Genomic DNA, 13,113 nt, shown 5'->3' with positions numbered 1-13,113 from the left:
TGAAACCTGAACCGAACCACGAAACCGTTAAACTGAACACCATTTAAATTTTTCAAACCCTTGAAACCACGTTTTCGTGGTTCGATTTCGGTTTTCAACTTAGGTCAAATTTTAAAATTTTAAAATTTTTAGAATTTAAAATATTTCATTATTTAAAACTTTTAAAATTTTAAAGATGTTCCTAAAATGTGGGAATAAGGTCTAAAAATGAAAAGATTGTTTAAATTATTATTTTTTAAATTTAGAAAATAAAAAATAATAATAAAATAAAAAACCGTTTAAACCGTGGTTTCTTATTGTTGAAACCAAATCAAACCGTTTTAAAAAACATTAACTAAACCATGTAAGCCGTGGTTTCGCGGTTTGGTTCGGTCCAAACCGAACCGTTGCCGATTGTTACTTGCATTGTTTCGAGGACATTGTTTGCTTTCAGCCCCCTTGCCCACGCCTGCCTTGCTCCTTACCTCACATGCCGGATATGGAGCTAATCGGATTTATGACCCACCCCTCATACCTGTGGTTTGATTCGTTTTCGTAATTATGTGTGACATTTTGTCGATGGTGTTTTTTGGTTTTTTGTGGAGATGGTGAATTCGAAAAGGGCATGGAATGTTCATTTTGTTTATAGAGGAACCTACAATTCGACTCTACTACTTGCTTGGGATCCTAGTTGTTGGTTTCCTATTAGAAACATGGAGACTTGATTTTCACAACTTTTAGGAGGCGTAGACAATCCTTGTCTTGTCGGGGGATGCCACGAGAGTCATAACTTAAGAGTGTTGTTGTAAGAAACTTAATTAATGTTAAGCAAATTAAAGGAGGAAATAAGGACGAAAGGTTTTAGCGTAGCGAACCGAAGTGACAAAATTGAATCCCTTGTTAGTATCCCATACCACCAATTTTGAACATGAATCATACCTTGTAGTTGAAGAATGTGGAACATACACTTGTAGCTAGAGCTTTGCCACACTATTAGAGAGCCTCTATATAATAACTCTACGCTTCATGAAAGTGTCTAGACTTCTTATATAGGCTCCACCCCTCAGCCCCTATCTGTTTCACACTTTATTACTTTATTAGAAGCGGTCAATTGATGAAACACTCAAAAGTTATCTCTCATAGTAGGATCGAGAATAACTCAATCCTTACCCTACATTTGTTATTAATTAGCCCAAATCTACTAATCCTTGAGGAATTAGAGAACTATGGCTCATTATACCACATTAAAACACCCTTGTATATTTCACACTCGACTACTTTATTACGAGTGATTAAGTGATAATAATACACTTAAAAGTTTACTCTTACCATAGGATTGAGAATAATGAAATATTTACACTTTGTTCCTTATGAATTAGCCCAAAGCTACCAGCACTAAATATACCATACAATTATCCTCATAACATTTGCACTTGAAAGAGTCACTACCGAGTTCCATGGGGTTGCTTTCCTCATGGTGGACTAACCTAGGGATCATGGGCGTCACTCCACTATGGCAATGACCACATCATACTTCAAGGCATAAAAGCACTTACTCTCTACTCTGTGCAATTGTGAAAGCCTCGAGGGCATCTTAAGTTAAACTAATGTTAAAATACACCTAAACACTACAACAATCATGAAACACAATTGTCTTAATTAAAAAGATAATTTCCAAATAAGAAACATACAACGTATCTCAATTAAATAGATATTTCTGAGTAAAAAAACATGCATATCTCAATTAACTAGTGTAGAAAATCTACGTCGAGGGAAGTAGCTTTTTAAAGCATGCGAAGGAAAGAGAATGAAGACCAAAATATAACTCTAAAGATGTATTTTACACGAGAGCTCTAGTGTTTTTATACACATTGCAAACCTCTATGGGTCCCTTTCATAGTACATCCCATTAGGCACTAACCATTATAACCTAATAAAGGGCAATTCCCCACAAACTACAATATGACCATGTTTATTTATAAATTTGGCATATGAACAATAGTTTACCCATAAACTTTCATCCCTTATTTGCATGTGTGTGTGTGTGTGTGTGTGTTTTGGGGGGGATTGGGGTGGTTGCATGTGTATAGTGTACACGTGAGAGAAGAAAGAGGAGATAGAGAATTAGAATACAAGGAGGCTAGACAAATGGGAGACGCTTACGCAATGATAAAAACACAAATAAAATTTTAAACTCAATTGCATATAAAGATAACCCACAATAGATACAAAAACGTTATATATATATGTAGTAATTAATACTTGTTTCCATAACATTTGTAACAAGATTGTTGAGCTCTAAAGGGATTTTGAAAATTATAATAGCTTCACGAGTGAATAAGGCCATAAACCATTATAAGGAATGTAGAAAACTTGTCAAAAAACAATAAACCCTAAACTTCCTCATAACTTAAAAATCTCATGCAAAGAGTCAAAAAAATTCTTCAAGTGAGAATGGACAAAATGGAACTACCAAACAGGGGGCGGGGGGGGATTTATATGGTAGAACCTAAATTTATGAAATAAAATCCACAAGACTCCTTCATTAATTTTCTTAATCCTAGATCTGCTCATTGGCGTTGATAACGTGAGTAGGCCGAACTTGGTGTGACTTGGTGACAAAAAGTCAGACAAAAAAGGAGTCAATTTCATCAATAGGCTATACATTCCCACCTTATGAAACTTCTTAATAATCTGATCATGCAAGTTGTTCTCTAAAACTCATACATTGATTATGACCTTTGAAGATTCCTCAAAAAGTCTCTAAACACCTACAATATTTGGCATGAACCTAAAGAAGACCTTAACTCCCACATAACACCTAGTAATATCACAAAAGAGAGTAGAATACCCAACAAAATATGTCATATGTGAGAATATATTGTGCCCCACATGCCAAAGCCATGAACTAGACACCTACAATATTTGCCATGACCCCAAAAAAGACCTTAACTCCCACACAACACCTAGTAGTATCACAAAAGAGGGTAGAGCACCCAATGTTATGTTGTATGTGAGAATATATTGTGCTTCACATGCCAAGGCCATGAAATTGGGCATGAATGTGCATTCAATTGTAATTAGTCTCGTAAAAGAGAGTAGAATGTCCAAGGGACTATGTTCTACACAAGAAGATATAGTGATCCACATGTCAAGCCTATCATATGGGGTATAAATGCCCATGTCTTGACCAACATCGATCACAATATTATAGGTAGTGCAAAGCATTTGGCATGCACCACCTAGACAATTACTAGAGGACACTCATAATGAGGTTCAAATAATGACTTTTTGTGTACCACCCTAAACAACTAGATCACTCCCTCGAACGGTTTTATATGAACACATTGTGTTCTTAGGTGTTGAGAATGAAACTCAACTTCCCTATAGTGTGAACACATCCTGCGTATAAGAGATGATCGCAGAATAACAAACCATATGTATGGTGAAGTGGTCAAGGTTCATCCTTCTCGGCGACTTGGAGGGATTTTGTAGACTATCTCGAATCTCGTTGGCAAATGCATAAGTCGTGGATGCATCAATGATATGTTGGAGTAACAAATCATCTTGCAACATACAAGTGGCAAAAATATGCAATTGGTCGGGTTTCAGCAAACAACGAGATTGTTGAGCATGAGCGGCATCCTCGGGGCGGATGGCAAATTCGGGTTGATGAGAAAGAGCATCGGCCTTCCCATGTTGGCCACCAGGTCGAAATACGATTTCAAAATCATAGTCAGTGAGAAATGTCGACCAACGAGCCTGCCTTCGATTCAAAGTACGAGTAGTGGAAAAATAAATCAAATTCTTAGGATCAGTCACTACCTGGACACGGTGTTGTGCTCCGGCCAAATAGGGGTGCCATTCTTCAAAGGCGACAATGATAACAACAAGCTCCTTGTCGTATATTGGATATTTGATTTCGGATGTCATGAATTTATGGGAGTAGTAATCCATCGGGTGCATTATGTTGGAGTCATCGGCCTGGGATAAAATGGCGCCAATGGTGAAATCAGAGGCATCAGTTTCGACCTAGAAGGGTTGTATGGGGTCAACATGTAAAAGTGCGGGGGCAGTGGTGAATGCGTGTTTGAGTGAGTCGAACACATTTTGTGCCGCCGAGGTCCATAGAAAGGGAGTACCTTTGTGAGTGAGGGCGATAAGAGGATGGGCTAGAGTGGAAAACCCCTGAATGAAGCGACGGTAAAAATTGGCAAAGTCGAGGAAGGATTGTACATCTTTAAGTCGAGTTGGAGTCGCCCACTCCCGAATGATGGAAACCTTCTTCATATCCATCGTGATGTCACTGGGCGAGATGATGTAGCCCAAGAATTCAATTGAGGTATGGTCGAACTCACATTCTCACTTTTGGCATAAAGGCCGTGCTCCCTAAGTTTTGCAAAAACTAATTAGACTTGACGGGTGTGCTCCACCATGTTTGGCGAAAAAATGAGAATATCATCTAGGTAGATAACCACAAAATGATCGAGATATTCTCGGAATATATCACTCATCATATGTTGAAAAACAGCTAGGGCGTTAGTAAGGCCAAAAGGCATTACCTTATATTCGAAATGCCCATATCGTGTTCGAAAGGCAGTTTTCCATTCATCACCGGGCTTGATGCGGACCAAATTGTACCCGCCACGCAGATCAACTTTGGAGAAGACATGCGCATCGCAAAGCCGGTCGAGGAGTTCGGGGATCAGAGGGAGCGGATAGTAGTTGCGCACAGTGAGTTTGTTGAGACCCCGATAGTCTACACATAAGCGTAGAGAGTCGTCCTTCTTCTTCACGAATAATATGGGGGCCCTGGCTGGCGACTTAGAACGTTGAATAAATCCTTTCGCAAGGTTCTCATCGAGATACACTCGAAGGGCCTTTAACTCTGGTGCAAACAATGCATATAGAGGACCAAAGGGTGGACACGCGCCTTCTTGAAGATCGATGGGACAGTCATAGAGCCGGTGTTCAGGCAAACGATTTGCATTATGTTTCTCAATACATCGGAGAAGTCTTTATACTTGTTGGGAATAGCATGGAGTGTGTTAGAAGTAGCTCCACAAATGGCGAGGGGGTGATGAACTAAGGGTGGAGTAGCCGAGTTGGGATCAAACGTCTCCGAATGATGTGAAACAGAATTGGCCTTCATAGTTGTAAGCGAGCATCCTGGCTCGTTAAATGTAATGGAACGATTGCACCAATCCACTCTTGGATTGTGCGCCTCCAACCACGATAGTCCTAAGACGATCGGATATCGAGGGGATGCGATGAGGTAAAAGGGGAGCTCCTCCTGGTGGGAGCCCACACGAAGCCCTAATGGGATTGTAATCTTGGTAATGGCTCCTAATGAGAGGACACACCCATCAATGGCTTCAACAGGAATGGGTTTTGAGAGGCATACGAAGGGTATCTCCTGTGCTCGGGCGAATGTGACATTGATGAAGCAAGAAGACGCTGTCGTGAGGATTTTCGGCCATGGTGAGAAAACCCGAGCGGAACGAATAAAATGAGATGTGCAACATTGCACATATACTTAGGAAAATTGTAACATAGGAGTAAATAGACAAACGTAAGAAGGAAAAGTAAAGTGTGGGGTGTAAATGTGATGTGTACTTTGTAGACTAGAGGAAAGTACATGAAGAATGGGTGTAGGGAGTAGTGGGCATTGAGTGTGAATGTGACAGGAGAGAGAGTTAAAGGCCCACCGATTTAAGATCAAGGCCAAATATTCCCCATTGAAAGAAGGGGATTTGAGCTCTCCTTTTGTAATGTGTCTCACCCCTTACTATTATAAAAGGGAGTGAGGGGTCTCTTGTGAAGGGGTTGCCTATTTTGAGTGAGGAGGGGCTTCCACTTTTGGGTTTCTTTGGGTTGCCATTAGGGTTTCGGGTTTTAGGGTTTATTCTTCTTCTTTACCTATCTAGTTAGGGTTTCTTCTAGGGTTTGATTCGGCCTACACAGCCATGGTTGTAATCGTATAGTGGATTCTTAATATAACTCGTTTGTGTATCTTGCCTCCATCTATTTCTTGTTCCACGTTAATGTCTTATTCTTTCTCCTTTCCTCTTGAGCTCGAAGGTCGTAAGGGTTAAGCTCCCATTTCTCCTCTACTCCCTAGTCCAAGACCCCCGCTGTCCCGCCTAAGATCCTACATGTACTCGCGGAATACCGCAACAACGCTCTAGAATCAACTAAAGCGAGAGATTGAATGGAACTGGAATTAAAAGAAAGGCATACCTCCAACGTGAAATTGCCTGATGTTTTAGCAATGGAACCACGAGAATGTTGGGATTTACGGTCCCTCCGGATGGGATGTCCGGAGATGAATGACGGCAAGCCCGGTTGCGGTTACGGAACCGGAGGATGAAGAGTACCCGGCATGAAGCCGGATGAAGAATACCCAGCTACGGAGCCGGATGACGAAGACCCGGTTACGGAGCCGGATGATGAATGTACCCGGAGAGAGATCCGGATGCGGGGACATATTTGTGAATATGTTTGCCAAGGGCCCTTGAGGCTATATTTGTAAATAGCCCGAAAGTCATATGTGTATAAATATGACTTAGGGCAAACAGTTTTACTGTTGTTGCTCATTCTATGTTCTAGCTGAGAGAGCGAAGTGAGAGCAGCCGAGAGAGAGAGAGAGAGAGAGAAAGGAAGAGGTCGACGCCTCTGTGTATTGCCGCCGCCTGTGGCGAAGACAGTGAGCTCAAGGTTGTTGCCTTGAAGCTTCACCATTGTACATCTCTGTGTATAGTGTGAGTTGGAGTTTGAGGACTCACGTGGTTTTTCCCATTTAGGGTTTTCCACGTAAAATATCCTGTGCACTCTTCTCTCTGTAGTCTTGGAGCATTTCGTATTTCCTGTTTTCTGTGATTTGATCCTATTTCTCGGTTGTGGCCGAGCGCGAGGTTCGACAAGTGGTATCAGAGCGACGGTAACACAGAAAATGGAAGGCGGCGGTAGCGGGCCTCCGGGCATGATGGTGCTAAACGCGCAGAACTACGCCGACTGGAAGATAAAGATGGAGGACCTGCTCATTGTTCGGGACCTGTATGAACCGATCGACAGGTCGGAAATACCCAAGGGGGTACTTGAGACGGAGTGGAGGCTTCTGAACCGGAAAGCCGTTGCAACCATTAGGCAATACGTCGACGTGAGCGTTCTACAACACGTGGCGAACGACACCAACGCATATGAGATGTGGAGGAAGCTGTCGGGCCTCTACGAAAGGAAGAATGCGTTGAACCGGACCTCCCTGATGAGAAAGATAGTGAACCTCAAGTACCGGGACGGCGAGAGTATGGTGGAACACGTAAGCACGTTCATGGGATTCGTGAACCAGCTTGCGGCGATCAAGTTCCCGTTGGAGGATGCAATGCAAGCCATCATCCTGATGTGTACATTGCCGGACAGCTGGGAGAACTTGGTGGTGACTCTCAGCACCTCTTGCACCGAAGATAACTTGTCTCTACAAACGGTAAAGACAAGTATTTTGAACGAAGAAGCGCGTCGGAGAGATAAAGAACCGGCCTCCGACCCGAAGGCGCTGCTTACCGAATCGGAACGGGGAAGACAATGGAACCGGAGTCCGCAAAGACGGGAGAAGTCGGGGACCCGGTCGCAGTCAAGAGGAAGGCCCACATGCTTCCACTGTGGGAAGCCGGGGCACTTCCGGAAGAATTGTCGGCATTACCGAAAAGACAACGGAGCCGACGACACCGATTTGAAGAAGTCACCGGAGCGAAACGGTGCATACCGGGGAGCCACGGACCGGAGAGGTTCGGATCGGCGAGGGCAGGACAGGAAAGGAACGACGGCACTCGCGGCAAGTGAAGAAGAGATAATGCTCATTACCGAAGAAAGGGAGCTGAACCTTGCCGGTGAAGAGATGACCTGGGTGGTCGATTCCGGAGCGTCGTTCCACCTGACCCCGGAGAAGAAATACTTCTCATCCTACACAGCCGGTGAGCTTGGCTGTGTCCGGATGGGAAATGAAGGTACGTGCCGGATTGCCGGCATAGGAGACGTGTGGCTGATGACATCAACCGGATGCAAGATGCTGCTGAAGGATGTCCGACACGTTCCGGAGGTTCGATTGAACCTGATTTCGGCCGGGAGGCTAGACGATGAAGGCTACACAGGTAGCATCCGGAACGGCGTAATGAAGTTCAGCAAGGGGAGCTTGATAGTGGCTCGGGCCCGGAAGGTCAACACACTGTACCTGATGAATTCCCGGCTATGTCCGGAGGAGCTGAACGTGGCAGCTGACACTGCCGGTGAGCTGTGGCACAAGAGACTGTGCCACATGAGTGAGAAGGGGATGAAGAGGCTTGCAGAAGACAACCTTATTCCAGTGAAGCATGTGCACCTGGAGAAGTGCACCGACTGCCTGGCCGGTAAGCAAAACCGGGCCTCCTTCCACTCAAGGCCACCGACGAGACGTACTGCACCATTGGAGCTGGTGCATACTGACGTGTGTCAAGTAGAAACGAAGTCACATGGCGGAGCCCAGTACTTCGTAACATTCATAGATGATCACAGCCGGAAGCTGTGGACGGCACCGTTGAAGACAAAGGACCAAGTATTGTCCGTCTTCAAAGAACTCCACGCGAGAGTGGAAAGGGAATCCGGCAAGAAGCTGAAAGCGGTACGAGCGGATAACGGAGGGGAATACCGGGGGCAGTTCGAGGAGTACTGTCGCTCGAAGGGAATCCGGCTCGAGTTTACTGTGCCGAAGACGCCGGAACTGAACGGGCTGGCCGAGAGGATGAACCGGACCATAATGGAGAGGGTCCGGAGTATGCTGGCGCATGCGAAATTACCCAAGGGGTTTTGGGCTGAGGCAATGTCGACGGCGACATACGTGATAAACAGATCACCCTCAGTACCTTTGGATGGAGACACGCCACAGAGAGTGTGGACCGGTAGGGAAGTATCCTACCGGCATCTGAAGGTGTTCGGGTGTCTCGCATATGTGCATGTGGCAAAGGACCGGAGAGGAAAGCTAGATCCAAAGACCCGGCCATGCATATTCCTCGGTTACGGCAACGACGAGTTCGGCTACCGAGTATGGGACCCGGTTGACAAGAAGATATTCAGGAGTCGAGATATCATCTTCATGGAGGACAAGACACTCGCCGACTGGGAGTCGGAGAAGAAGATGAAGAGCTCCAAGTCGACCGGTGAGGATCAACTCTACAAGGAGCAGTCCCGACCGGCAAGAGACCGGTTAGCACTCGAGGATCCGGCCGAAGACGGTGAAGAAGCAGAACCGGCCGAAGAAGATGAAAATGATACCGGAACCGGCCCCGATCCCGAAATGGATTCGGATGAAGAAGAATCGGAAGAACCGGTTACCGAAGCTCCGGAACGGAGATATCCTCTAAGAGAGAGAAGGGCCCCCCGGAGATTTCCGGAACCAGAGCACGTGCTGCTAACCGACGAGGGGGAGCCGGAGAGCTTTGAAGAAGCAAAGCATGACACCCATAGCCGCAGGTGGTTAAGTGCCATGCAGGAGGAGATGGATTCCCTGCATGAGAACCACACATATGAACTTGTGGAGCTGCCGAAAGGAAAACGGGCACTCCGTAACAAGTGGGTGTTCAAACTGAAACCGGGAGATGCCGGAAACCCCCCGAGATACAAAGCCAGGATCGTGGTGAAGGGGTTTCAGCAGAAGAAGGGCGTCGACTTCGACGAGATATTTGCCCCGGTAGTGAAGATGACCTCCATCCGGACGGTGCTGAGCATAGCGGCAAGCATGGACCTCGAGGTAGAACAGATGGACGTGAAGACGGCATTCCTTCACGGTGACCTCGAAGAAGAGATCTACATGCAGCAACCGGAAGGATTCGAGAAGAAAGGGAAGGAGCACCTGGTATGCCGGTTGAAGAAGAGCCTTTACGGACTGAAGCAGGCTCCCCGGCAATGGTACCGGAAGTTCGACTCCTTCATGACCGACGAAGGGTACCTCAAAACGCAGTCCGACCACTGCGTGTTTGTGAAGAAGTTCGAAGGAGGAGACTCTCTAATACTCCTCCTGTACGTGGACGACATGTTGATCGTCGGACGGGACCAGGTCAAGATACGGATGCTGAAGAAGGCTCTTCACCGAACCTTCTCAATGAAGGACCTGGGTCCGGCGAGGCAAATACTAGGGATGCACATCATCCGGGACCGGAAGAAGAAGCAGTTGTGGCTGTCACAAGAGAAGTACGTGACGAAGGTGCTTCACCGGTTCAACATGTCGGAAGCAAGACCGGTCGGATCGACCCTCCCGGCAAACTGCAAGCTGTCCAGCAAGCAAAGCCCCAAGACAAAGGGTGAGAAGGAGGACATGATGAAAGTACCATATGCCTCTGCCGTCGGAAGCTTGATGTACGCAATGGTGTGTACAAGACCGGACATTGGATACGCAGTCGGAGTGGTGAGCCGGTACATGAGCAATCCCGGTAAAGAGCATTGGAACACGGCCAAGTGGATACTCCGATACCTGAAGGGCACGGCAAACGTGTGCCTCCGATTCGGCTCCGGTAAACCCGAACTCGACGGCTTCACCGATTCGGATATGTCAGCTGATGCAGATACCAGCCGGTCCACATCAGGGTATGTGATGACGTATGCAGGGGGAGCTGTTTCGTGGCAGTCGAGGCTGCAGAAGACGGTTGCGTTGTCAACCACGGAGGCGGAGTACATGGCGGCTGTTGAAGCCGGCAAGGAAATAATATGGATGAAGGACTTCATTAGAGAGCTCGGTATCCGGCAGGAGGAGTACCGACTCTATTGCGATAGTCAGAGTGCCATCCACCTTGCGAAGAATGCGGCCTACCATTCCCGGACGAAACACATCCAGCGAAGATACCACTGGATCCGGGAGAGGGTAGAAGACGAGGAGTTCGTGTTGACGAAGATCCACACGGACGAGAACGGGTCGGATATGCTAACCAAGGTGCTTACACCCGACAAGCTGGAAGCATGCCGGAAGAGGATCGGATTGGAGAGACATCCCATGCCGAAGTGAAGGGGGAGTTTGTTGGGATTTACGGTCCCTCCGGATGGGATGTCCGGAGATGAATGACGGCAAGCCCGGTTGCGGTTACGGAACCGGAGGATGAAGAGTACCCGGCATGAAGCCGGATGAAGAATACCCAGCTACGGAGCCGGATGACGAAGACCCAGTTACGGAGCCGGATGATGAATGTACCCGGAGAGAGATCCGGATGCGGGGACATATTTGTGAATATGTTTGCCAAGGGCCCTTGAGGCTATATTTGTAAATAGCCCGAAAGTCATATGTGTATAAATATGACTTAGGGCAAACAGTTTTACTGTTGTTGCTCATTCTATGTTCTAGCTGAGAGAGCGAAGTGAGAGCAGCCGAGAGAGAGAGAGAGAGAGAGAAAGGAAGAGGTCGACGCCTCTGTGTATTGCCGCCGCCTGTGGCGAAGACAGTGAGCTCAAGGTTGTTGCCTTGAAGCTTCACCATTGTACATCTCTGTGTATAGTGTGAGTTGGAGTTTGAGGACTCACGTGGTTTTTCCCATTTAGGGTTTTCCACGTAAAATATCTTGTGCACTCTTCTCTCTGTAGTCTTGGAGCATTTCGTATTTCCTGTTTTCTGTGATTTGATCCTATTTCTCGGTTGTGGCCGAGCGCGAGGTTCGACAGAGAATACGGATGACAGGAGACGTCCAGTTGCACGGCTCCTACTACAACCGGACGATGTTGTTTTCTAGGTACTAGGGTTTGTTAGCTCGATGGAATGGTGCGTGATTACTCCTAGGACAATGGCGAAGGAGATGACCCGAGGCCCCACAATATAGGCACAATCCATTAGCCCGCCGAAATTGTCGTTCGACATTAGTCAATGGCTGAAAGCGAGCTTAATCAATTTCCATTGGGATTGGAGCATCTGCCAAAGTAGGGGAGCGTGACGCCACCGGCAGGAGTGATACCTGGGGTTGTACGACTAGGGCGTGTCGTGGAAGTTAATGAGTCCAACCCCAAGCCTGACGCTCTTCCTGGCGAAATTCAAAAAGGCGATTGTCACAATGGCCTGCTTGTGAAATTGGTTGGGATAACGAGGTGGGCTTGGGAAAGTTCAAGAGAAGATTCTTGACATTGCTCCAAAGGCCTTGCCGAAAGTGATCAGTTAAAGCTTGATCATCCCAGTTGACATCACATGCTAGTTGTCGGAATTCCGAAGCATAGATAGAAGCTGCACGCGAACCTTGTTCAGTGCATAAAGCTTGGTGAGCGGTGTACGTCGCCAGTCCGTCTCTCAAAATGTGGCCTCTAACTCGGCGAGGAAGGCAAGAAAGTCCTCCAATAGAGGTGACGAAGTTTCCACTAAAGGTGCAAACCAAGCTTGGGTCGGACCGGAGAGGAGGGTGACCACAAGTCCAACTTGTCGAAGACCATCTGCATAACGTTGAGGTTGTAGCCGAATGATTAGGCGAATTTGGTTGATGAACCCCCAGAAACATGACCTCGTTCCATCAAATGTTTTTGGGAGGCTAATCTTAGGCTCAAGAAAATTAGAAGAAGCTAGATCAGATGTTGGTAGAAGATTGGGCTCCGAGCTAGGTTGTGATGGGACATTCGGCTCTATGGGTTGTGAGGATAGGGAGGCATCGACTTGAAGTTCTCGTAACGAATTCCGAAGGGCTTCATTTTCAAGCTAGAGTTGTTGTAAGGTTGTCATTATCTAGCTTAAGTCACAGGCTGGGTCGGACATGGCTATGGCTAATGAGAAGGAGAGCTACGAGGATGGGAAGGTGAACAAACTATCATGAGTAGAAGATATACACAAGAGAGTAGAAGATAATCAAAGGGATGAGTTGATTAATTGAAAGACTTCGTAACTGGTGTTGTTCACCTTGATTGTAATCTAGGTGAGCACACATATTTATACAAGTTATGAGATTGAATATCTCTAGAATATACCTAAGAAATATCTCTAGAATATACCCGAGAAATATCTCTAGAATATACTCGTATAAAATATATCATAGAACATTTCTAGAATAACACTAGAATATTCTATATGCTAGATTATACAATATTAACCATATACAATCTATATATAACTTAAGGGTTTCCAAATGGTTTATCTAATACTAAGTATTG

Source organism: Azolla caroliniana, unplaced genomic scaffold (assembly GCF_043228905.1).
Source record: "Azolla caroliniana isolate FFs.n. ecotype wild unplaced genomic scaffold, voAzoCaro1.0.p SCAF_8, whole genome shotgun sequence".
Taxonomy (NCBI): Eukaryota; Viridiplantae; Streptophyta; class Polypodiopsida; order Salviniales; family Salviniaceae; genus Azolla; species Azolla caroliniana.
Note: the sequence above shows the minus strand (reverse complement) of the source record.